The 24,691-nt window shown below is 38.4% G+C and overlaps 1 protein-coding gene across 1 annotated transcript in view; it reads left to right on the top strand.

Annotated features, from left to right (window-relative positions):
- Window positions 1–637: 637 nt before the first annotated feature.
- Window positions 638–24,691, top strand: part of MAP3K13 (mitogen-activated protein kinase kinase kinase 13) — a 169,944-nt gene continuing 145,890 nt past the window's right edge. The window contains exons 1-2 of the mRNA XM_039241683.1: window positions 638–701; window positions 2,599–2,725. The gene's annotated coding sequence lies outside the window, so the exon portion shown is untranslated. The remainder of the gene's footprint in view (window positions 702–2,598; window positions 2,726–24,691) is intronic.

Genomic DNA, 24,691 nt, shown 5'->3' with positions numbered 1-24,691 from the left:
ACTTGATTACATGCTGAGTATACAACAGGTAACAGGAAAACCGGTTGCAGCTTTCCTAACTACTTACGCGTCCCAAACGGAAACAAGAGAGTGCTTGTAATGGTTCACAATGATTGTGCCAGAGCTTTCCATGTATTATCTCAAGTAATACACACACAACCCTATGTTTTAGGAACTAGTATCATCTGTTTCACAAAGAAACGGGCACAGAGAGGTAAAGTAACTTGCCCTTAGAAGTGAGAGGCAGGATTCGAAACTCAGCAGCAAAGCTTCACAGCCCACACTCCCAAGCACTCCACTGCACACAGTAATCGGAAAATCACAACAATCTTGTGTTCAAGACACAAAGGGAGCAGAGGAAAGTAACTGCAGAAGCCTGAAGAAGCTGGCAAAACAGTCGGAAAAACAAAAAAAAAAAAGAACTTCTCAGAGACGATTACAGCCGTTTAGGAAAGCTGAACGAAAGAGAACCCGGTAAGCAAGATCTGGGGCGCTTCCGGATCCCGGGGTAACCGAGGAAGAAATCGGAAATGACGTCTACGGGGGTTGGGCGCTGAGCGGGACTACCTGGCCTAGCGGAATTTCTGCCGGAAGTGACGCACAGGAAGTTACGCCTTGGAGGCGGTCTCTGGTAGTGGAGGGCGTCGCGATGGGCGGGGCGGAGCGTCTTTGGTCATCGTGGAACCTAGGATTTCGGGCAGGTAACCTGCGGGCCGAACTTGGACGGGGTCAAGGGTGGAAGTTGAGGTGGGCGGCCTAAGCTCCAGGTCGGGCAGGGAGAGGTGGATCTCGCCTTAGGCTGGAGGGAAGCCTCCTTGGCGTGGAACTGCCTGGGGTGATAGGGGTGAGTAACTTTGGGAACCGGGTTGTGAGGACCCAGGTGGTCGAGGAACTACAGGTAGAGACTTCCAGGAATCGATCATCGCCGAGGCTTCATGGGCTCCTGAGCCTTGGCACTCTGGGATTAGAGATGGAGTCTGGGCATTGAGGGGAGCCGACCTAGAGTTCATTTCTTACCTATTCCGACTCCCGCCTCCGTTCTGCTCACAGGGGACAGGTACTTCATCTCTTAATCCAGGACAATGCCTTGCCACTATTAGGCATTCTTTAGACGTTGTTGGATGAATGAAGAATTTAATATGAACGCACGAACCAGATTCTCACGGAGAAGGTAGAACTTCTCCCGAACTTCAGGATCTCTACCTGAGTGTGGAACTGATTTCCAATTTAGTATGCGAGCCTGTGAGTTATGAGGATGTTGGAGGAGTATTCAGAACAAGGTTGTTGTTTTGTGAGGTTATTGCAATTTAGAAAAATTTGTCTTAATATTTTCGATAGTGGCCGTAGAGGATAAGGCGACTTATTCAGCTTCTTTCAGATTCTTTTAGTTTTCTGGGAAGAACTTCCAGGTAATGATGGGGGGAGGTGGGGGGAGGTGACCATCAAATGGTAAGCTGCAGGTGTAGCGCTGAGCTTCTAATTAGTGTTCTAAGTGCTTTCTTTTCAGCAATATAACTTACTTTTCATTTTCTTCATGTTTTCTTTCTTATATTGGGGGTACTTCTTACATTTGAGAGATAAATAAGAATTATTTCATAACAAAGATGAAAATATTAATTTATAAAACTCCAGTCAGAGATTTCACCTGGTGTGTTCACATAACATTAACTCCTTACACAGTTGTAGGAGGCATCCAAAAGAATGAATCCCAGGAGATTAAATTGTCTTATTTATAAAATATTTGTTTAGGTGTCTTAAATGTGATGAAGAGTGGGCACACACCTAAAGGACAGGTGCTGTAACCAGATTGGTTTTGATTGTCAAATGGGAAAAAGTGCAAATGACATCAACACACCAGGCTGTGTAACGGGATCTGGGCATGAATCATTATCTGGATGCAGTGATTGTGTTGATGGGCTTTGTGCTGTCTAATGAGATAGTAGCTCCTAAAAAGTTCTGGAATCCTTTTAGACTGGGTATAATAGAATAGGAAAACCTGAATTTATACCTTTGTTTGTTTGTTTTTACAGAGAGGAAACTAGTAAGCGTTTTTAGATTTAAAAATCCAAGGGGCACGTGGTTGGCTCAGTCAGTGGAGCCTGTGACTCTTGAGCTCAGGGTTGTGGGTTTGAGCCATGTGTTAGATGTAGAGATTACTTAAAAATAAAATCTTAAAAAAAATTCAAGATGTTTTTAAAAATTGATTGAAAAACTCAGAAAGTAGACATGTAAATACATTTTGTAGTCATTTAAATTTAAAAAGCTTGCCCACCTTTATAACTTGTTTTCCCAATTTCTGGAAAGTGTTAGTATCTAAATCATTACCATCTTTACATGTTTTCACTATGTTACCACCTTTAGGATACATATAAATATGGTACAAAGCAGTGTTTTGAGATCCTCTAGATTTTGTTAATAGTAATGTCTTACTTAAAGTATAATTTTGCTACCTCATTCTGCTGTCCAGTGTCATATCCACTAATTTTGCATATCTAAATGTCTATATTCATAATAATAACTATCATAACTATTATTCATAGTAAGTTAGTATCCACGTGGTAACTTAAGTATGTGCATTGACATTCTTGAGGTTTTCAGTTTTGCAGAACACTGATGTCTATGGATTCTAACATGGACTTCATTTAAAGAAATCCACCGACCATTATTGGACAAAAACATGAATCAATTTGTATTGTGGCATTCAAATCCTAGCACTTTGGGAAAGGTAAGTTGTTGACTATGTTTTATGTTAGGTGAGAAATAGAACAGCCTTGGATTGGTCTAGGTAATTGTAGGATTGTGATTGGAAAATATAGAATGAATCTCTTCAAATTATGTTTTAGACTTTCCAAAGAGACTTTCTTAGACTTTCCAAAGAGAGGTTTGTTCTGAGGCAATTATTATTATTCCCTATAGAACTGATCAGAAATTAAAGAGATTGGCAAGTTATATTATTCCTGGAAGATTACTGCTCTACTCTCTTTTTCAGGAGATCCCTCAACACATTAGGGGCTGATAGAATGTATCAAGCTGTGGATACCCTGTAGGAATGGGGCCTCAGATGGTCATTTAAATTATCTCCCATCCAAGTTTGGCCCTGTAATAATATATGTACCAAGTCTTCTGGCCAATTTTACTTTACATGTTAGGTTAAAGCAATAAAAGAAGTAAAAAAAAAAAAAGTCCTCCCCCCCTTATCCTGCTTTATTTATGCTATTTTCTTTTCTTTTAAAAAATCTCTTACATGATGGATTCTGCAGGCCTTTTATCTTTCTGTCCCAGGGGGTAAGCTTTCTCTTCTTTTTCCTATTTCACCTTTGCTAGCTTAGGAGTTTGTTAACTTTCAAATCCTTAACTTCTAACTTGGTGATCATGTTTGCCATCTTTTAATCACTATGCGTTAAACTTGTAGTTTTTCCTGGTCTCCTTTGTAGCAACACTGGCGTCTTGTTTAGAATTTGCTCAATTCCAAAACCAGCCAGTACTTCTAGGAATTCATCTTTCAGATATATTTGCACTTGCATACGAAAATTTGTATATAAAGTATCATTACCATATTATTTAAAATTAAAAAAACAAACAAACTAAGAATAAACATCCTCAGCAGAGGTCTGGTTAAATCAATGCCTTCATGGGATGTAGTATTTGTAGCTCTCAGAATGAATGAAGCAAACCCATAGGCAGAGATACAGCAAAACCTCTAAGATACATTGTTAACTAAGGAAAACAATATAGAACTCTTTGTATAGTATGTTTTCACTTTGTGTTTTTTAAAGCATACATTTATATATACACATCCAAAATTTCTTCAAATCTGTATGAGAAACTATTGACAGGTCCTCCTGGTAAATGAGACTATAGGTCTACAATAGGAATATGACTCATATTTTTCTGTGTACTCTTTTTGGTGGATTGAATTTTTAACCATGAATATGTTTTTATAATACTAAAGAACAAACAAATGAAAAGGCTTTTGGCTAATTTAAGAATTAATGGGAACCAGCAGCTATTCCTTATGACTTTTGTCCTTATAATTATTTACACTATTCAGAGGGAATGAGGTTGCATAAGTGAGTTAACTTTTTGTCAGAGCTGTATGGAAAGTTTGATGATATTATAATAGGCTTTTAATCTTCACATTAGATTATTATTGTTATGAATAAACTAAGAGCTTAGTGCTGCTGAATCTACTCATATACAATTTCTAGCAGATTGCTAACCTCACCAGGTAATATGGATTTTACCTTTGTTTGCAAGCTAGGTTTGTATTACATGGGCATGGTTCTTCTGAGCTTCCCAGTATTACTGAATGTGATGGGCTTTGTTTTATTTGAATTGCGATTGAAGGACTCTACTCTTTAAACAAATCTTAGTTATTCTTTTACTTTGTTCTTGATGCTTAGAGCTAGTTTAAAGCATTTCAAAGAATGGCTTATTCTCTCTGTTAGCACAATCAGTAAACCAGAAAGAATAGTTTGAAGTTACTGATTATTTGTCATGGGACTCAGCAAAAATTCTCATGACATTTACTTCGCTAGCCATCTTTGTCTTTCCACAGTTTTATTGTGGGAAATTTGGAATAGTAATAGGTGAATACAAGAAATTTCAACATATAATAATCTTCATTTCATTAATAAAGGGATTTTATTTGACAATTGCTTAAGAGTAGGCTTTGTTAGATACATACTTCTATGATACCACCGATTGTGTATCTCGTGAAAATCAAAATGAAGGCCACTTATCACTTATCATGACCACTGAGTCATGATTAATGGAATAGAACAGATTATGGTATGTCAGGTGTTTTATATATACTTTGGCAGAGTATTTTGCATATAATCGTCTAAGTTAAATGATGCTTTGCTTCTTGAGATTCATGAGATTAATCACTACAAGCCACAAAGTGGAAATCACTGGGCAGGAAGCCTAGAGTGGGACTCCTTTTCTTGCTAAGAGAATGGATAGTAAGCAATGAATTGAATCCAAGGGTACATTATGTTGTCCAGAGTCCAGATGGATATGGTAACAGTAACACATGGAAGGAAAGGAGCACGTGAGCATGAAAATTACATGTAGATAACATGGAACTGGGGAGGATACATGTATATGTGTTTGTCTCTGCATATAGATATGGATTTATAAAATGTGTGTATATTTTATTTTACACATAATGTATATAAAATTTTCTGTAAAACCAGAAGTTCTGGATAAGAAGATATTTAGCACAGGAGGGAAAAAAAGTCAGAATTTTAAGACCTCAGAGCTGAGCCTATCTTGGGCAAATTCATGATTATGAGAGCAGTTTAAAGAATTTGGGATGTTTTAAGACCATTCACAGTGATGGGAATCAAGTGATGGGAAAGTGGATAGGAGCCTTAGAGAAAATTAAAATCTAGGTACATGTAAGATTATGGATGCGGGTATCTTTTAAGATTCTGTTCTGTGGTATTGTTTTGGGGAGGAGAAAAGAAAGGAGAACTCAAAAATATATTGCTTTTCAATTTGAAACATAAGTCTTTCCTCCCTTTCCAATTGTGTATGACCAAGATAGATGAACTAGACCCACTAACTTACCAGACATTATTCTACAGAACCTGATTTCATTATTATATATACCTTGAAGAACAAGAGAATTGTTTTAAATCAGTTTTGTGATTATGTAAAAGGATAACTCTGATGATCTAGACAGAGGGGATTGGCACCATTTTGTTCAGAAAATAGAAGACTTTGGAAGAGTTGGAGAAACTATAGGAAGCACACCCATTTTCTGTTGTTTGAGGCCAAATGAGAGAAGGTGTAGAACTAGTCAGCAGGGGAGCAGATTGTGTCTGGAGGCAGTGAACTTTGGGTCATTAGGGCTGCTTAAGCAGAGTTTGAACATTGAACATCAGGACTGTTGTATAGAGGATTTCTCATTGTATGGGAGATTGTACTTGATAATTATAAAGTTTCCTTTTAAATCCTAAAAATTCTTTTTATACTGCAATGAAATATTTATTATAGTATGATCTTAAAATTTTTTTAATATTTATTTATTCTTGAGAGAGAGAGAGCACACAAGCAGGGCAGGGACAGAGAGAAAGGGAGACACAGAATCTGAAACAGGCTCCAGGCTCCAAGCTGTCAGCACAGAGTCCGACGCAGGGCTTGAACTCCGGAATGGTGGGATTATGACCTGAGCCAAAGTCGGACATTTAACCAACTGAGCCACCCAGGCGCCCCATCATCCCTGTCATTAAATACTGATAGCTAATTTATCCACCCATCACTTATCCAACAATCTCAACTTACCTAAACCAGGAAGTAAATTTAAAAATTACCTGACTTCCCAAATTTTAAGACTCAAAACCCATAGGCTTTTTCTTAGGTCCTTAGTCAGTGTATTGATTTTTTTTTTAAGACAGTTCTAATAGGATTAATTAACTGGTATCTTACTCCATAGTATACTAGAAGCAGCAAATTGTGAGGGGGCCAAGTGCTACTGTAAGATTAATATCCATGCTAATAGTGGTGATGACATGCATAACAACCTTTTTTAATTATATAAGTGACCCATGTCCACTTGACAAAAATTAAAATATAGAAATATATTTTGGGGTGATATAAATATATGCATATATATATTTATATATCACCAAAAGAAAAAGTCACCTATAATCCCCTACCATTGTTACTATTTTAGTAGTATGTTATTTTTCAAATCCTTTGACATTCCTGCAGGATGTCACTTTGGAGTAGTGACTGCTAAAACTGATTCTACATTACTCCTGTTGGGAAACTAAAATTAGTCACTATCCTTTCTAATCAGAACATACAGTGAAAGATTGTGACATGGCATAATGCTGATTTGAAGGAAGCCTTAGTCTTGGTCGATTTTGTTGTACTGAAACCAATTTTATATTAGTGGCCATAGGTTGATAGTCTCGAAGCAAAGGGCCTGAGTTTGAATCCTGATTTCACTATTTACTAGCCAGGTAAACTACCAGAATTTCTTAAATTTTGTGTGCCTCAGTTTCTTCCTTTGTAAATTGAGGATAACGTAATTATCAAATTCATAGGATTGTTGTGAGGATTAAATAAATTAATCTAGATAAAATTAGAGTAGTGCCCAGCACAAAGTATAGACTCAGTATATATTAGTTGCTATTATTATTAATAATTTTTAAAAGCTTTAAAGTTTTCTTGGCAAAAAGGCAGATTTATAGGAGCACATAAAATAAAGAGCAACAATGAGCATAAGATGAGAGAGAGGTGGTCAGTAAGATTTACTATGTTTTTCATCGAAACCTGCAAACTGGTCTGAATTTTTCCATTGTAAGATGTTGTTGTCTTTTTTCCCTTGTTAACTATTTTCAAACCATAATATTCCTAGTTCAGTTTCTTTCTGTACCCCACAAAATCAACCTTATTTTATGCTGTCTCCTCCAACAAATATTTTGGCCATGTTTTCAAAGATCAAAAGCTGTTTAAGACCATCTATTATCATGGCTAGTGATCAGAGAGATTCAGGAAATTATCATTAAATCAGTTTATCTGGCTACAGCCCAAGGTGGTTCTATAAGAAGTTTGAATTCAGCAATTTAAAGTGAAGAATATTAATCAAAGAGATAAGCCAGTGAGCATATTTAGCCATTCTGTATTCTATATCTTTTAAAAATCTTTGTTTCCTCTTCTTTTTCTTCTTTATTTCATTTGGGTTTTCTTTTTCTACTCTTTCAGCATGTTATCTGGTAGTCTGACTAATTATTGGCCAAAGAATTAAAACTTTTCAAAACCCTTAAAAAAATTTATTAGACTTGCTAGTCGAATTTTTTTTTTTTTGTGTGTGTGTGTGTGTTTTTTTTGTTTGTTTTTTTTTAAGCATCAAGTACACATTTTTGAAGACCGTGGGGCCTACCATCATTATGCATTCAAGATTTGAGTTTGAATAACTTCATCAAGACTTAGATCCTCTTCAAAAGCCTCAAGTCTCATCTGCATTAAAGCTCTTCATTGAACCCTCTCACAAAAGTAAAATCTTACAGGGACTAAAATCCACTAAAGCATTCCATTTTATATCCTTTCCTCTGATTTCTCTTCTATTTCCTTGGCCTTTATGGTCTTTCATATTGCTTATGTTCCTTTAGATTGGAGCCAAGGAAGCAGTGCCTTCCAAAAGAATATATGTCCAGCGGCCTTAGTTTTCATCAGTAGAGAAGCATAAACTGGGCATGATAAGTTTAGAATCAGATCTTTTGTTGTAGCCCATAAAAATGTAAATCATCAATAAGAAATGAGAATGAAGTGGTAAGAATATTTGAGGTCAAATTATATTGTCAGTGGTTTAGAGAGATGAGCCCTTGACCTAAAAGTTAATGATTCTGCCTCTCACTAGATATTTGGTAACTGGGAAAGTAACATAGCCTCTCAACCTTAATTTCATCTGTAAAGTAAATCTGATAATATTTTCCCTGCCTACCTCACAGGGTTGTTGTGAGGGTCAAATGAAGTATAAAAAGGACTTTTGTATAAATGTGCAGTATAGACATAGAGTCCTGTTACAAGTCATTCTCTCAGCTCTGGGGCCAGGGAAGGTGGATGATTTAAACACATCGAAAGTGGGTACTACATCCAGTCTGGATACATGGGAACAAGGCTATGTTAATTTTTGTTTTCTCTGAGTACACAGAGTACTCTCACGGGCTAATTCTAAGAAGGAGGGAGACTATAAATTTCCCTAAAATTGTAAGTTAACCTTTATAATGCTCTAGAGCAGTCACGTGTTGTTATGTATTCGTGGCTTACAACATTTGCCTCTAAGTTGTGACCAGCATCTTTTTCTAAGTGAAGGAACATAGAGCAAAAAATTCCACCCAGCATCCCACATGGTAAGAGATTGTTTTATTATATGTAAGTGTGAATGTGTGTGTGTTTGTATTGTGTACTTGTCATTAAATAAAGTGCATTTTTTTTCCCTGTAAGTTGTAGTCACTGATCCAGGTGTCTTATTTTAGTATTAATGCTTTCCTAAACAGTTGGATTCTTAGAAGACTTTCTTTTTTACTTCATACTGCTGCTACTTGTGACAAAGGAATTGACGATTAATATCACTCTGACTTTTAGTCTAATTAATGAGACTTTTTCATTTCAGAGCACAGAGAAAGCCTCTAGGCCTTCTGGGTATTTTATTTAAAATTCTAATACCAGCAACTCTGATACCCAGACTGTTAAAAACATTTAAGGTTGGTTCAACCTTATACAAGTAGGAAGATTGTATCAAATGTTTTTTTCTTTTAAAAATCTTTTTGCTTTTATCTTCCTGGCCTAATGGGAAATTAAAAACTCCCATTTGGGTTAGTATTGTTTGAAAACTCTATAGAGAACAGGCTATAGAGAATATAGTTAGCACGACTAGGAGTTTGATGATCTCTAAAAGAGAAAATGTCAGTTTTTCTGTCTTTGAGTAACTAAATTTATCTGTAATGACAACTGTTTTCCTAAAAACAGATATCCACATTTTTGGTGACAGCATTGGTAAGAATAGGTGACTTTTACAGTATCCTCGAATGGGGAATGGCTTTTTCAAAAGGTTATACGTTCTAATTCATTGGTGAAAAACTAATTATTTAGCATGATAATGTACTGAAAATTTATATTTGGTGCCTTGGGATTACTTACTTAAGCTTTGAGGGAACACTGTAGAAAATATTGATGTTCCCTGCTTACAAATTATATAAATCTATATAATACTAGTAACAGAATATTTATCAGAAGATTTAAGATGTAGAATCCAACTGCTTCATTTTGCTGAACAGTCATAGCTGAGTTTCATACACTGATGGAAACAGAACAAATTGCATAAATTGTGCAAAGAATGGCATAAAGACTTATCAGCATATATGATCAGCTTTTTCTTATTCCTCCCCGCAGAAGGATTCATATTGGTATCTATCTTCTCTTTGTGAAGGAGATAGGATCTATCTACACAAAAAGCCAAGAAAAGTAGACAACCCCAGCCATTCTTGACCTTCTTCCTCAGCTCTCATGAATTTAATCCATCATCATATTCTGTCTTTTCTCCCTCCTAAGTATCCTTCAGACTCTCCAAGTCTTTCTATTCCTGCATCCACTACCCTTATTTACACTTCCGTTATCTTTGCCCTCACTTTTATAGTAGCTGACTGGCCTTCTATACTCACTCTTTGCTCCTCTAATCTCATTGCTTTTAGAATCATCTTTTAAAAATAAAACTCTAATCTCTTTTGAGCCATCTTTAAAAAGTACAACTCTAGGGGCACCTGGGTGGCTCAGTCGGTTAAGCATCTGACTTTGGCTCACATCATAATCTCGCAGTTCGTGGGTTCAAGCCCTGTGGTGGGCTCTGTGCCTAGGAAAATCCTAGCAAATAGTATGGATTCAGTAAATATTTGCAGACTGATGCTTCCCACAGCTACTACTGTTTTCATTTAGACGTTTCAGATAACTACATTTTTCTTTTTTTTTTTAATATTTTATTTATTTCTAGGAGAGAAAGAGAGAGAGACAGCGTGAGCAGGGGAGGGTCAGAGAGAGAGGGAGTCACAGACTCTGAAACAGGCTCCAGGCTCTGAGCTGGCAGTCAGCACAGAGCCCGATGCGGGGCTCGAACCCACGAACCGTGAGATCATGACCTAAGCGAAAGTCAGACGCTTAACTAAGCCACCCAGGCGCCCCAGCAGATAACTACATTTTTCTAAGTTATGTAATTTCTTCTCTGCAGAACCATTCAGTTGCTTCTCATTCCATTCATAAGCCAGAGTCTTTATGATGGTCTCCAGGGCCTTAACTGAACTGTCTTTGCTCTCCCCTTATCTCTCAATCATCTGACAGTCAGCCCCAGCCACCCTGGTCTCCTAGCTGATCCTCAGAAACACAAAGCTCTCTTCTGCCTTGGGAACTTTGTACTTGGTATTTCCTGTGCCTGAGATGCTCTTGCCTTAGATATCTGTGTGTATTTAATCCCTCATTTTCAGATTCTTAGGATCATGATTTGTCACCTCAGTAAGTCCCTCTCTGACCATCTTATTTAAAATTGTAACCTCATCACCACCCTGTGACATTTCTATTCCCCTTCCCTGCTATATTTTTCTCCATGGTCCTTACCCCTGACTGACATACTATTCAACATTGTTTCTCCCCAGTGTCCAGAACAATAGGCAGGTTGTAAATGTGGCTCATTAAAGAATTAACAGAAATGATCATTGGACTGGAATCATGAACTTTGTTCTGTGGCACAGGTCACAGACATTGGAATCATACACAGAAGCCCAGAAAACCTATTTGATTTAACAAAAAGAAGTCATGAAATTACTCTTCTTACAAAAATGTATTATTTATTTATTTTGATAGAGAACACACACACGATCCAAGAGAGGCAGAGAAAGAGGGAGAGAGAGAATCCCAAGAAGGCTCCATGCTGTCAGTGAAGAGCCAAACTTGGGGCTTGACTGTGAGATCTTGACCCCAAGGCAAAATCAAGAGCCAGATGCTTACCTGACTGAGCCACCCAGGCGCTCCAATGAAATTACTCTTCTAGAAAGAACTTGCTGTCTGTATTAGGAGATCCTCTATTGGTATAAAACATGAACAGTCTATCCATAATAAAGCCTCTGCTGCATCCGAGAGATGACAGTCATGGCCACCAAGCTTCTGTTGTATGCAGGACATTTCCAAGGTTGATTCAAACTTAGTAATGGAATAATTTTGAAAGTCCACTGTCAAAGAAACCTACCAGGACATTAATTATTCTAGTTTTTCTGACTAGAGAGATTCCAGTGGTTGTGGCCTCCTTCCTCTTGAGGGGAAGAATTGGCAACTTAGAAATAGATTTTTCAAGGGCACCTGAGTGTAGCTCAGCCGGTTAAGAGTCCAACATCAGCTCAGTTCATGATCTTGCAGTTTGTGGGTTAGAGCCCTGTATAGGGCTCTGCGCTGACAGTGCAGAGTCTGCTTGGGATTCTCTCTCCCCCTCTCCCTGCCCCTCCCCCACTTGTACTCTCTCAAATAAAAAAAAACAAACAAAAAAGAAATAGGGTTTTCATTCTGCAGTGTATATATATGTATGTATATACACATATATATATGCCTTTAATGTAGGCATTTACCACTATGAACTCCATTCTTTTTTTTTTTTTTTTACAAATAGTTTATTGTCAAATTAGTTTCCACATAACACTCAGTGCTCATCCCCAAAGTGCCCTCCTCCATGCCCATCCCCCCTCCCCCCCACATCCATCAGTCCTCAGTTTTTGTCAGCATTCAAGAGTCTCTCCATTCTTAATACTGCTTTTATTGTACCCTATAAATTTTGGTATGTTTTCTGTTTTGGTTGCGTTGGTATTTCTGTTTTCATTCATCTCAAAATGTTTCTAATTTCTCATGTGATTGTTTCCTTTGACCCATGGTTAAGAGCGTGTTGTTTAATTTCCACATATTTGGGGTTTTCCCCATTCATTTTCTTGCACTCTAGAATCGCGGTTTCTGACTTTATTGATGTTCCCATTTTGTTCATGCATCATTTTCCTAATTTCCTTTAGTTGTCCACACTCTCTTTTAGCACAGTGAGCATCTTTAAGATGATTGTTTTGCATTTTTTGGTCAAGTAATTCATGGACTTCCATCCTTTTAGGATCAGGTTCTGAAGATTGATTTTGTTCCCTTGACTATATATAGGCCATGTTTCCCTGTTTCTTCAGGGAATTTTGCTGGGATTTGTGCATTTGAAAAAACAGCCACCTCTCTCAGTTCTATGGACTGGCTTCACACAGGGGGAGACTTTCATCAGTCAGCCTTACTAAAGATTCTGGAGACTTCTCAAACTTAGTGTGGGCATGCGTCTTCTCTGGGCTTGTGTGTGTGCCTTCCCAGTCAGAGAGGTTCCCCAGTTGCTTTTCCAGGAGTTGATAATATCTTGCTCTCTCTGGTGTTCGTCTGTGGTATTGCAGGCTTTCTGGTGCTTGAGCTCAACTCTGCGTTCTCCCATTTTCAGTGGCTCCAAGGCATCCATCCAAAGTATGCCTCAGCACTCCACGTCAGATAAGAGAAATCAGTCTCTCAGGCAATCTTTCCAATATCTGGAATGTTCAACATACATTCTGCTCTTCTCATTCTTTTTTTTTTTTTTTTAATGTTTATTTATTTCTAGGAGACAGAGAGAGAGACAGCGTGAGCAGGGGAGGGTCAGAGAGAGAGGGAGACAGACTGAAACAGGCTCCAGGCTCTGAGCTGGCAGTCAGCACAGAGCCCGACGCGGGGCTCGAACCCACGAACCGCGAGATCATGACCTAAGCGAAAGTCGGACGCTTAACCAACTAAGCCACCCAGGGACCCCATGCTCTTCTCATTCTTATGGAGAAGCTGTGAATTGAGTTTTTACTCCTAATCATACAGAAGTGTACCAGCTTGGGGGAAGGGTTACAACTGATAAATGACTTTCTTACCCATTTGATGTGGCTGTTCTTGGCTTTGAGTTTGTCTGGGGTGCTACAGCTTCTTAATTGGGTTTTGGAGGCCACATACAGGCTTTTTAGACCATATATTGTTAAGGTAGTGTCTCTCTGCGGGAGCTAGATCCGGGGCTTCCTATTCAGCCATCTTGCTGACCCTGTGTAGGAATGAGGTCTGGGCCTTCCTGCACCACCATATTTTCTCTTATTAGTATTCTAGTCTCGGGCCCACTCTATTCCACTATGACCTCATCTTAACTTGATTACATCTGCAAAGAGCCGATTTCCAAATAAAGTCACATTCACAGATACTTGGGGTTAGGACTTCAACTTATCTTTGGTGGGGGGGGGGGACACAACAGCCTCTACTGATGCTCATAAAAGATTTGAGAGCAAGACAGGAGATTAGAGAGAGCCACCCTTTAGGATACAAAGTTTAAAAACCCTGCCCACTTTACCAATAATTTTCTTTCTTTTTAATTTTTTTATTTTTATAATTATTATTTTTTTAATGTTTATTTAATTTTGAGAGAGAGAGACAGAGCGTGAACAGGGGAGGGGCAGAGAGAGAGAGAGAGAGAGAGAGAGAGGAATCCAAAGCAGACTCCAGGCTGAGCTGTCAGCACAGAGCCTGACTCAGGGCTCTAACTCACAGGCTGCGAGAGTGAGACCTGAGCTGAAGTCGGTTGCTTAACCAACTGAGCCACCCAGGTGCTCCTCTTTTTTATTTTTTTTCAATGTTTATTTATTTTTGAGAGAGAGAGAACGAGCCAGGGAGGGGCAGAGAGAGAGGGAGACACAGAATTCAAAGCAGACTTGAGGCTCTGAGCTGTCAGCACAGAGCCTGATGCAGGACTTGAACTCACACAAAATCATGACCTGAGCCAAAGTTGGACACTTAACTGACTGAGCCATCCAGGCATCCCCCCGCCCCCCCAACTGTTTTCTTATATGAAGCAAAAATCTTAAGCCAGTGGGAGAGGGACGGGAAACTCTTTTTCAGGGTCCAGGCAAAGATTCATTGCTTCTGAGGGTGAGTAGAAGCGAAAGCTTTCTGTGCTGGGGTGGTGCAGGAAGCTCTCCACCACTAGCTGCTGCTACTTGTGGTCAGTGTGGGGTCTGGCATGCTGGAGGGTTTTTTGCAGTGTTCTCTTATAGGTACAAGGCAGAGTTTCACTGCCACGTGGGGTTGCGGGGGTCTATAGCTAAGGCATAGACCAATAGAGCCTGCCTAAGACTGAGTCTGGACCAAGAGAACCAAGACACTTAACCCTGAGTAACAACAGCAGTCTCTCTCTTAGGGAGGGACAAGGATGCAGAGAAAGAACGCCTTCTGTGGCACAAACATGCAGTGACCGCTGAAAGCTGAGTGTGGAGCAGGAACACAGTAAACCCTGAGTATCCTGGGGTCCACACTAGGCACAAAGTAGCAGTTGCCCACTGTTGGAGTAAGATACACAGAAAGTAACTATAGCAACAATAAAACCAGCTCAACTACCGACTAGATTATTTCTTTGGAATTTCAGTTTACCTGCTTATAGGCAGAAGAATAGGCAAGCACATTTCCAAGAGTTACTCTTTTTTCCCCTAGTTTGTATGGTTATTCTGTAGGCATGTGGGGCATTCAAGCAAAAATTTAAAAATACATGAAAAAAGCCCCACCCAGTTTTAAGATATAAAGCAGTGAACAGACCCAGAACCAGAGATGATTCATGTTGGAGCTATCAGACAGGGATTTTAATTACCATTAGTGTGTAAAAGAATCTAGTGGAAAAGGTAGGACATATGCATGAACAGGTGAAGAATTTTAGTGGAGAAATAAAAAAGGGAAAAGAGAAGATTCAGACACATTTTTAAAATATGTGGTGGCCCTTCATATTTGCTGAAGTAATCTATTAAAATGTTCATTGCATCACTATTTTATTTTTTTTAACGCTTACTTATTTTTGGGAGAGAGCGCATGCATGTGCACAAGTAGGGGAGGGGCAGAGGGAGAGAGGGAGGGAGAGAATCCCAAGCAGGCTCTGTACTGTCAGTGCAGAGCCCAACCCAGGGCTCAAACCCATACACCATGAGATCATGACCTGAGCTGAAGTCGGACACTTCATAGACTGAGCCACCCAGATGCCTCACTATTTTAAAAGAAAAAGAAACAGCCCAAACATCTTTCAAGAGGAAAATGGACAAATAAACTTTGTTGGACTATTCATTCATTGGCATAAATTCACCAATGCTTTATAAGCTTCTTACCTCAATAGAGATCAATCAAAAAAGGAATGTTAAGCAAAATAAGTGTCAAAAGCACCTTATAGGGGCACCTGGGTGGCTTAGTCGGTTAAGCGTCCGACTTTCACTTGGGTCATGATCTCGCGGTTCGTGGGTTCGGGCCCCGCGTCAGGCTCTGTGCTGACTGCCAGCTCAGAGCCTGGAGCCTGTTTCAGTCTGTGACTCCCTCTCTCTCTGACCCTCCCTGTTCACGCTGTCTCTCTCTCTCCTAGAANACTGCCAGCTCAGAGCCTGGAGCCTGTTTCAGTCTGTGACTCCCTCTCTCTCTGACCCTCCCTGTTCACGCTGTCTCTCTCTCTCCTAGAAATAAAAATTGAAAAAAAAAAAAAAAGCACCTTATATATTTTCATAAAGATGAAAAATAGTACTTTTGAGTGGTTGATAAAACACTAGATTCAGAATAGCAGCTAAAGTATTATAGAGGAGAATGTGAACTTGGAAGGATACAGAGGGTATTTGAAAGCTTTTATGTTTTGGAAAATACCTGGCACAATCATGAAACACATGAGATGGTGGGAAAAGGGTGAATGATTGTCAGGTTACCTGTGGAGTAGAATAGGAAGAAAGTTCTTTAGACTCTTAAGAGCTCTAGACCCTGTCTCTTTTCTCTACGCAGGCTCTAGGTTCTAACCATGGGAGAATTACCTTGTGGAGTTTGTTAATCACTGTATGACAGCGAGTGCTGCTATGGTAATGCCCCTATGTGGGGCATGGGCCCTGGGAGAGGGGTAGGATATATTGGCATAAAATAACGTTTCTCAGATGGTGCAGTGGAGTGCAGCAATTCCTAAGAGAGCAAGACACAGTCCTTAATCTGCTACAGTTTACTTCCCCTCAGCATCAGTGCTTCTCTCACTGAATTACTACCTAACATCGTAATTATTAAATTTCTCCCTATAGGGGCACCTGTGTGGCTCAGTCATTTGAGCCTCTGACTTCAGCTCAGGTCATGATCTCATGGTTCGTGGGTTTGAGACCCACATCAGGCTTGTTGTGCAAAACCCTGTTTTGGATCTTCTGTCCCCCGCCCCACCACCTCCATCCCCTATTCACACTCTCTCTCTCAAAAATAAATAAACATTTAAAAAAATAATAAAAAATAAATTTCTTCTTGTCTAACTAGACTGTTCTTCAAGCACTCATTCTCAAGTACATATTAGATGCTTAACAAATATTTGTGCAAATGAGTGCCCCTTCCCAAGAGATGCAATGAAATTAGTAAAAGATAGGCAGTTATACCTCAATACATAAAATATGTGGCCAAATGGGATCTTTTTTGGTAACTGATGACTGTATTACCCATTAGAACAATGGTTCTCAAACTTTAACATGCATCAGAATCACTCCAGAGAAGTAATTTAACAAAAATTAGGTGTGTGTGTGTGTGTGTGTGTGTGTGTAAACCATAACACATTGCTAGGCCTTATCCTAGAGTTTCTGATTCATTAGGTCTGGATGGGACCTGCTAGGTAATTTGCATTTCCAACAAATTCCCATGTAATGCTGATGCTGCTGGTCCAGAGACAATAAGTTGAGAATCACTGCATTAGAAAAATCCTGGGGAAAAAACATGGAGATACATAATGAAAATAACAAAATCATATACCCTTTTCCTCCATGTATCATTCCTTTGAGAATGATTTCCTAAAGAAATCTAAAAAAAAAAAAGGAAAAGGAAAAGACAGACAAATTATTCAAAACATAAAATTTGCTACTGTGCCCTGTTGCAAATGGGGTATTAACCACCTCTGCTTCCAGGTCCTAATCTGTAAAGTGGGGATAACAGTATATTTTTAAACTGGAAGTATCTCCCAGGGCATTAAATTGATTAGGTAAAGTGTTCAGAACAATGTCTAGCTTAATATACATTAGCTATTACTGTGTTTTTGGTTAAGAAATTTCAAAACTGGGGCGCCTGGGTGGCTTAGTCGGTTAAGTGTCCGACTTTCGCTTAGGTCATGATCTCGCGGTTCGTGAGTTCGAGCCCCGCGTCGGGCTCTGTGCTGACTGCCAGTTCAGAGCCTGGAGCCTATTTCGGAGTCTGTGTCTCCCTCTCTCTCTGACCCTCCCCTGCTCACGCTGTCTCTCTCTCTCTCTCCCCTAGAAATAAATAAAAATATTAAAAAAAAAAAAAAAAGAAATTTCAAAACTAACCATAGGATAAAAAAAGAGGTCTGAGCAAAAGACATCAATATGGGAGTCATTAGAGGAAGGAGGTCAAGAAGAGAAAGCCCTGATCAGCAACAACAAAGGGCTCTGAGTATACTTTCCCTAATTTGTGAAAATGAAACTATTCCTAGAAGCCAAAATACTTCTTCTTTTTACATTTAAGAGTTTACTGTTTGGTGGATAACGTCACATAGAAATCTTTGCATTGAATGGCTTATATTTTATTTTCTAAAATGAAAATAACTTTATTGGGATCTTTTTGGTTATAAATGTGTGTGAGCCAAAATATATTAAAAATCATAAAAGATATTCTTAAATCCTCTCCTTTGCCTGAGATGCCATTGTTTTTACTAATATCCTTTAAGATATCTGTCCATATTGAATTGATTTCTTTTATTTTTTATTTTTATTTTGAGAAAGAGAGAGAGCATGAGTGCAGAGGAGCATAGGGAGAGGAAGAAAGAAAGAATCTTAAGCAAGCTCCACGCCCAGTGCAGAGCCCGACCTCACAACTGTTAGATCATGACCTGAGCCAAAATTAGAATCAGATGCTTAACCAACTGAGCCACCCAGGTGCCCCTATACTGCACCACTTTTAAAGAAAGGATTTGGGGATGTAGATGTTAGGAAATAATTTTTTTTTATTTTATTTTATTTTATTTATTTATTTTTTTTTTTAATGTTTTTTTTTTTTTTAATTTATTTCTAGGGGAGAGAGAGAGAGAGACAGCGTGAGCAGGGGAGGGTCAGAGAGAGAGGGAGTCACAGACTGAAACAGGCTCCAGGCTCTGAGCTGGCAGTCAGCACAGAGCCCGACGCGGGGCTCGAACCCACGAACCGCGAGATCATGACCTAAGCGAAAGTCGGACGCTTAACCGACTAAGCCACCCAGGCGCCCCACATAACTAATATTTCTAAACCAGTAGCAAAAGTTTTTTTTTTTCTTTTTGCTAACTAAATGGGAATAGGAGTGTGGAGATGAAAGGGAGAATACTTGAGAGAAAGCAATTTGATTAAGTTTTCTTTCTTCCCTGCCCCTCACCATCACATTTTTATTCCAACTTCCTCTGAAAAATCAGGGCTGCAGTTAGATATTGAATTACTATCCCAGTCACTGTTCTTCCTAAGTAGATGTAGGTAAGAACAGGAAACATTGTGAGCTTGAGCAAGAGGAACAATTGAATATCTTCTAATTCTATCTTGTAACTATTGTGATGTCATACTAATGGATTAAAATTCTTCTTTTAAAAACCTGTAATATTGAGAAGATTCCAGGCCACTATTATAAAGTGGTAGAGTGATAGTCTAGGAGAGTGTTCAAATGCAGTGATTCCTCTCCTGAACTTGCCCTGATAGTCTTTCCCCATTCACTCTACCCTTCATCTCGACTTCTGAGACACTGATAAGTTCTATAGAAACTCAGATTGTGAAATGTTTCATTTTTATCTATCCTGAGCCAGGTTTTGAGAGCAGGATAGATGACCGGGCTAAAATCCTAGGTAATACTCTCTATATTTTTTCTTCTGAAAATGAAGGAGAGAAGAGCCAAGGGTGAAACTAATAGGTGTGGGAAAATTTTTGTTGGGGAAATCTTTTGTTTCTGTTCTCAATGATCTCCACTGTTGCTTATGACTCTATTGATTTTTGGTGGTTTCGAGTTAGTTTCATAATTGCCACACACTGGAAAAGACAGGTTTTCCAAAGCCCTTCACAATAAATCTGAGATAACTCCCTCTCAGTGAAAATAGGTGTGTAAAGAAATTCCAAAATAAAGTAAAAATAAAAATGCTTTATATTATCTAGATTTTAAGGTAGTAATACTACTTGTATAATTAATGTTTACTAGTTAACAGGAATTAATTCTTGGGTCACATTCTCATTTCAGCCTAAAATATTCAGTGTTTGACATGCTTAAAAATTGGCCTTTCATAACTTGAAGCTGTATCAAGGACAAATTTCTTGAACTGGGTAAATATGTGAAGGTTTTCTGTGTGTAATTGATCCTATAAATATATAATGCCAAACATGTTTAAGTGATCTTTTTTTAAATAGCGTAAGGGGAAAAAGAAGCCTTTCATTTTGTGTATAGTTTATTTATTCATCTGTTTTATAACATCCAGGTTCAAGGTGCAGAGACAGATACCACTTGGCATACCATTCTAATGTATCATGTGAAAGTAGTTTCTGTTTGAAACTTCCAGATAGATACTCCAGAACTGACGGGGAATTCCAGCAAGGTCATTCACCCATTAAAACTTGAAAGAAAGGAAAAAAAAAAAAACAAGGGGAAAAAATTGCCTTTGTGTAAACATTAACTTATCTGCTGCTAGGTTTTTTTTTTTTTTTTTAAAGGGAGAGTTCAAACTGGATTTGTTTTATATTTCAAATCAAAAATAATAAATTTAATTAATTTAGAGGTTAAGTTTATCTATTGGAGGTTAAGTGATTATATCTCTTCTATCTTAGCAAAATATCCACTGCTTAGAAAAACAGCTTTCCATGGTCTAGCCCTTAAAATAAAAGGAGACTGAGGACAGACAGTAATTCTTAAAATGTTTTACATTGTGCTTTCCTTGGTAGTCATATCAGTTGAAACAGACCCAGTTCTTGCTCTTGAAGCTTTATAAACCTGCCCTTAAATGACATTGACAAACAGACAGGCATTTGACTAAGCAAACATTTGCTGGATGTACATGATGAATTAAAGTATTGTCGTTCTGTAAATGTCTTTTGTGTGGTCTAAATACACAATGAAATGTTGACTGTTTAGAAAATAGCAAGAGGAGTTATTCATCCATAGGCTGGCAGTTTATTCGGTCCTGATTCTTTAAAGCTGTATTTTAGATAATGTTAAAATTTGCATATATGATACCATATAAAATGATAGCATATTAAATTTGATTTTAATTTTAATTGAGGTCTAGCTTTTAAATATATTATTTTTGTACTCGTGTGAGTCTGTAGGGACTTTGTGAAAGGTTCAGTGTCTGACCTGCAATGTTCTGTAGAATTTCATGCTTTCTGTCCCCTACTATTCCATGTACTTCATGCTGTTGGAGGGACAGCAGATGCATTCACTATCTACTTTTGGACAAAGCAGGGCTCTTATAAAAGATGCTTATTAAATATTGAGTAGATACAAAATGTTTATAAAATATCTGTAGGGCTTGTGGAATAACTATGTAGAAAATGTATGTTTCCCTATAACCCAGCTTTAAAAAAGCACTATTACCTTTACCTCAAATATATCCTATCTACTCCTCTCTTCTCCCAAACTTCTTTTGCTCCCTCAGAGGTAACTGAAGAGTTCTGAAATTTTTTGTTAATAATTATCTTACCTTTTTCCGTTGTTTTTGTCACACACTGTGTATTCCCAAATGGTATATTGATTAGGTTAATATGCTTTAGAGCTTCATAAAAATGGAATCCTATTGTGTGTATTTTCCTGGGGATTTATTTTTTAGTCAGAATTATAGATTTATGTTTATCTGTGTCAATGCATGTAGCTCTTGCTCATTAGTTTTCACTGCTGTATAATATTGCATTGTACAAGTACTCCAGAACTTATTAGCACATGAATCGATAGACATTTGAGATGTACCAGTTTTTAGATATTACAAACGTTGTTCCTATATATACATATATTACCATATATGTATCTGCTACGCATGGGCAAGAACTTCTCTATCAGTGTTTCTCAACCTTTTCCATGTCATGGCGCACATAGGAAATGATAGATAGTGTGTGTTCCATATACTGCATTAAAAGAATGAAGCTGTGTCTCTGGCCTGGGAGCTTCTGCTTGTCTGGAGAGCTGAGGAGAGCCATATCGGGGTATACCTGTAAACTCTTCATTGCAGACCCAGGCACTGTGGCACAGCATTTGAGAAGCTCTGCTAGGGGGTGTGCCTGAGAGTTGAATTGCTGGTTGTAGGAACACGATTCAATTCTTTCGGGTAATACCAAATTGCATGGTGGTATTAATAATTCCACTTACCTGACATTCAGAATGTATGTATTCAATTCACATTCCATGAATATAAATTTAAGATGAAAAAGGAATCATTGAGAATTCTACCAATCTCATGATTATGAAGGTCAAGTAGGAAAAGAAAATAGTGTATTATTCCCTAGGATATCAATTCACATCTTTCTTGAAATATGACAATGTCAAAATTCCTTTAAAACAAGACTGCAGAGAGTTATAGGCCATGGATGGTGTTAAGAAGGATAACACACCCCCATAGTTGTTAGTTGTTTTTAATCATGAAAGCCAACAGCTGGGCTGAAATACTTGTGAGAGCTGTAATTCTGTATTCTAGGTTTAGTGTTGCATTAGCTTTTTATTTTGTAGCCGTGAGAGGCAAGGCAATGTATACAAGATGGAATATGAGACGTATTTGCTATATAACTGTTAGTTTAAAAACACAAACATTTAGAAAAGAAGCTGGTTTATTTTAACCATTCTCAAAGTCGATTTTCTTTTAAATAGTAAAAGTCTCTTAAGTATCAGAATTGCACTAGGAGAAGAAATGATGATAATTTCTCCATTGAGTTGACATCAGACTAGACAATTGATTTTACAAAAATCACTAACCCTAGATAGTTTTTCCATGACATTTTTAAAATATTTCTTCATTTTTGAGAGAAAGAGAGAGAGAGAGAATGGGGGAAAGGCAGAGAGAGAGGGAGACACAGAATCCAAAGCAGGCTCTAGACTCTGAGCTGTCAGCACAGAACCTGATGTGGGGCTTGAGCTCACGAATCATGAGATCATGACCTGAACCGAAATCAAGAGTCAGATACTTAACTGACTGAGACACCCAGGTGCCCCATAAAGTTATTCTTTAAGTTCTAGGCATCCTGAATTTCAATAGCAAGGATACATTTCAGTATAGCTGCCCATTACATCAGTGCTTCTCAGATCTTTGTCCAAGAACCCCTTTAAAGAAGCAGAGAATGAATTTGCAGCCCTAGAAGTAGGAAGGCAACTTCCTATAAAGGCGACATTCTATGCTTGAAATTTCAGGCTTTGTCTTCAGAGCTCACACAAATTTTGCATTCATCTGTTTCAATATATTTTCCTCCAAATAAAACTGATGTTGCATACAGATCTATCCTGTGGTTTCAAATACCTCGGTTTGAGAAGCATGATAATAGATGGAATCCCATTTCCCATTCTTGTAAAAAAATTTTTTTTGACTCCTGTAATTTGGGTTCCATTTAGGCTTTACTGAAAGTGAAAAAGTTATCTTGAGTGACCTCCTTTGCCATCAGTGATTTCTCTCTCTCTCTTTTTTAATGTTTTACTTATTTCTGAGAGAGAGACAGAGAGGCAGCGTGAGCAGGGGAGCATCAGAGAGAGTGGGAGGTACAGAATCTGAAACAGGCTCCAGGCTCTGAACTAGCTGTCAGCACAGAGCCCGATGCGGGGCTTGAACTCACCAACCGTGAGATCATGACCTGAGCCGAAGTCGGACACTTAACTGACTGAGCCACCCAGGCACCCCTGATTTCTTCTTTTTAAAGAGTTAACAGTCTTGTGGAGTTTTGTTTAACCTCATTTTTTGAACAGTGCATTTGATGGAACCTTTTTTTCTTTGATCTCTCTTTTTTCTTGGTTTCCAGGAAATTGCCTGTCCTGTTTATTTTCTATACTGTCTTCTTTGCTACCCTCCTCCTAACTGTGTTTCTGTCCCATAGCTCAGTTTTAGCTACTCCTTCCTCAGTCTCTGTCATCTTTCTCAGCTACCCCAGTTCTGTGCCCTCACCAGGACTCTCACCTCTGTAATGTCCAAATGCCTTTTGAACAACTGAGCTAGGACATTTTAGGGTCACTTCTTACTTGGCATTTATAAACTCAATCATATCCCCAGTGCCTTGCATAGAGCCTGGCATGAGGGGTACCAGCAAATACTTATGAATGGATGGATGAAGAAATGAACTTCAATGCCCTTTAAACAAGCTTCCTCCTCTCAGTTCCATCTTTTGTCACTGGCATCACTGATTTTATGTCTGCTTTCTGCTATTGCAAGTATTTTGTTGATTTTTTTTCCTTTTGAAATGTATCTCATCTCCACATTAGCTCGTTTCATTGTATCTTCATGACTTTTACCCTAATGTATCTCATGACAAGAACACTCCCACAGTTTCCCATCTGGCCTCTGATTCTAATCCCTCCTCTCTCCAAGCCATTGTCCCTGCAGCTGCCCTAAGAGCCGTTTCAATGTTTATTTATTTCTTGGTTTATTAAATTGTTTATTTTTGAGATAATTTTAGGTTTATAAAAAGTTGCAAAAATAGTACCTCCACTCAGTTTCTCCTGATGTTAACACCTCTCACAACTTTGGTTTGTCAGAATTAAAAAATTAACATTTTGACAACTTGTTTGTCAAAATTAAAAAATTAACATTGATCATGACTATTAACTAAAATCCAGACTATAAGTTTTCACCAAACTTTTTCCTACTGTACTTTTTCTTTTCTTGTTTTACAGAAAGAGTGAGAGAGTAGGGGAGAGGGGGGTAGGGGGAAAGAGAGGGAGAGAGAGAGAGAGCGAGTGAGCGAGAAATCTTTAACAGGTTCCATGCTCAGCGCAGAACCCAATGCTGGATTCTATCTCATGATCCTGGGATCTTGATTTGAACCAAAATCAAGAGTCAGATTGCTCAGTTGACTGAGCCACCCAAGCGCCCACCTACTATACTTTTTCTATTCCAGAATACAACATTGCTATTTAACACACCTATCAATTTTTTAAATAGGTAATATCA

This window comes from Hyaena hyaena, unplaced genomic scaffold (assembly GCF_003009895.1).
Source record: "Hyaena hyaena isolate Hyena2069 unplaced genomic scaffold, ASM300989v1 scaffold_199, whole genome shotgun sequence".
In the NCBI taxonomy this organism is placed as follows: domain Eukaryota; kingdom Metazoa; phylum Chordata; class Mammalia; order Carnivora; family Hyaenidae; genus Hyaena; species Hyaena hyaena.
The sequence above is the reverse complement of the archived record's forward strand: the minus strand, read 5'-3'. Positions and strand labels throughout refer to the sequence as shown.